This window comes from Calonectris borealis, chromosome 1 (assembly GCF_964195595.1).
Source record: "Calonectris borealis chromosome 1, bCalBor7.hap1.2, whole genome shotgun sequence".
In the NCBI taxonomy this organism is placed as follows: Eukaryota; Metazoa; Chordata; class Aves; order Procellariiformes; family Procellariidae; genus Calonectris; species Calonectris borealis.
Window position 1 is genome coordinate 16,321,547 of NC_134312.1, and position 2,840 is coordinate 16,324,386.

Consider the following 2,840-nt stretch of genomic DNA (forward strand, 5'->3'; position numbering starts at 1 on the left):
CAAATGGAGCATTTGAATGAATTTTCATTTATCATTTGGTGAAACAAAGAGCAGGTAGCAATGTCTGTATTTCTGTGCTCACAGTCCCAGACCCGCCAGCGCCGGGACTCCGGGGCTCATCCACAGCATCTCTCAGTCAGTCGAGCCCTGACTCCTACTATTTTCCTTCCCCCACGCGATGCTTGTAGCTGATACTTTGGCCTCTGCTTGTACAGCGGGAAGCCTCGTAGTTCACATGGCTTAGCTGTGACTTGCATACAGCCTCTAGTTTCAGCCTTTTTCTTTTTTTTATCTGGTTTTTTCAGTAAAAAAAGAGGCTTATTTGCTCCCTGTGCCAAACCTGAAGGAAAGCTCAGCCACCCAGGGCTGTAATCAGGCCCATAGTTGTCTTTGGGTCCCAAAGTGGCCACTACTGCAGTTCCTATCTGCAACATTATTGATAAAAAGTGCTGTACTTCCTCCAGCTGGAATAAAAATATGCAAAGCCACAAATCCCAAAGCCACATGTGCAAGCCATTTTGCAACCAGCAGGCAACCACAGCAATGGGAAAACCCTCCAGTGCGGGTGTGGTGGCACCTTCTTTTGCAGCAACTTCTGGGGAGCAGACCCTGCCTGCCGCACCCGCTGTCGGAGCTGGTGCTCCCCTTTGCTCCTTGACAGACTGCTCAGGCTGTAATCGTGCCAGATCAAACAAACTAAAAATATTGTGTCTAATCAGTTTAGGATAAAGGCCATCTTGGAAAAGATAGTTGCTCCAGGAAATGAGCTTCTTTCTCAATAGCCGGCATCATTCCCACTGAGTCACCGATGGGGCTCGGAGCGCTGGGCTGCAGGAATGAAATGAAAAAGTCCTTTGGGTCAAACTAAAAAGGGAATCTCCCCCATGCTCAGCTTCATGCAAAAACACCTAAAAATAAGTCAGTAAGAAACTGGTCAGCCTGAAGGGCAGCATTGGGACTGGGAAAAACAGCCGTAATCCTGGACACAAGTCCCTTGAGAACAAGCATCCGGGGGACAGGTGAATGACGGGGGAAAGGGGAGCTGCCCATATTTACCATCCAGTTACCAAAGTCTATGAAGAAGGTAATTTAGAGCAAACAGAAGGAGGATAAAATAAGAGCAGGATTTCCAGCAGGGCTCTCCCCTGAAGGGTGAGGAGGCAAATGCTCCTCGGGATTGGGCCAACGGCACCTGGGAGCCTCCGCAAGCACAACCGGGTGGTTGTCCAGGCTGGGCAAACGGAGTCCACTGGGTAGAAACCTGCAGCTGGAGGTCTGGGGAGGTGATCTCCCAAAGAAAGGCCGGAAAAGTAATCCGTCCTTACCAGACTCTCCTTCATATCTCGAAAATGTCTTCCCTGTCTCATTTCCCAAAACGTTTGCATGAAAAAAATGGTCACACAGACAATGGGCTTGGAGTGAGTATGTTTGGGTGATCCAGTCTGGTTGTCGATTGAAATTAAATGCTTACTCTTTGTAACGCCATAAACCCTTGCGTTTCCGGGACTTAACGCTCAATCCTGAAACAATATTACAAAGTGCCACAGAGTTTGAGGAAATTCTCACTCGTGTCATATCCCTTAAGTATAACTAACTTTTTAAGATTCATCATTATAAATATAGTAGCACCTTTTCATATGATAGTGGCTTTCATGAAAAATGCATTCAAATATTTGTATTCTTTTTATTAGCTGCCTTTATGATAAAAAATTAATTACCGTTTACCTATTGGCTGCACTTGCATGATGTAATATTTTCCAAGGTCTGCTGGAAAGACTTTTTTATTTATGACTCAGGATGGGCCTAAAATAAAAACCATGTATCTAAGTACATCTGATAAATGTGAGTTGGCTGCAGTCTAATGTCGCTATCAGTACAAGCCCCGATTATATATCCTCTATCCTGTGACGTGCCCGTGGAAAAACAACCACACAAACATGTGTGTATTCCTTCATTTTGTTAAATCATTCTGTTTTTCTAGCCAATCCAGCCCTTTATTTACTGAACTATGCACTCAGAGCCTGATGTAATCAGCACTGAGGAGTCAGCCTGCAGGGTGTTTTGGATCGGCAGGACTGACCCTCAGGACGAGGTGAGCAGGGACTGTCGCCTGAGCTGTGGGATGCAAGGTACGGTGCAGCGCTGTTGTTCCCATTGGTGCCAGCTCCTCGATCACAATTAGCGATCACAATAAATGAATGATATATACAAAATTTTGCTGAGACTTGTGATATTCTAAAGAGTGTTGAGTTGCTGCAGTTTGGGTTGGAAAGTCTGCATCGCCCAGACTAGCCTGGGTCCTGACGGGCTCCGGGCCAGCCCGCCATGGGAAGAGAGACCTCCTGCTGTCAGTGGTGGCCGGTCTGAAAAGCTTTCCGCCGCATTTCTTGGCAGAAAAAAGTGAGGCTTTGCCAAGAGGATATCCACCTTCACAAGAACCCTTCTGCCTTTCTCGTGCACTTTGAGATGTTCCTAAGGTTTCTAGGACAATTTTCTTCCACCTGAAGCTAAGTCTTAGTTACCTTTAAGCAACTGGTTTTGCTTCAATGACTGATTAAACCACAATTTTTACAGTGAGACATACCAAAAATTGATGGAAATTATCAGGGTGAAGGAAAGGAGAAAGTCAAGGCACTGTTAGGAGAGTACAGTTGGAAATGCTGACCTGCAGACAGGTGAGATAGCACAAGTAACTGGGAAAGGCAGCTTGCTGGGGAGGCTAATATGAGGCGAGGAAATACAAATTAACCTATGAAGGCACTTGGGCCATGTAGTCGTGAGTGGTTTTCTGTGCCTGCAGCCTGGCACAGGTGTGGGAGGTGGGTACAGAGCCCCAGCAT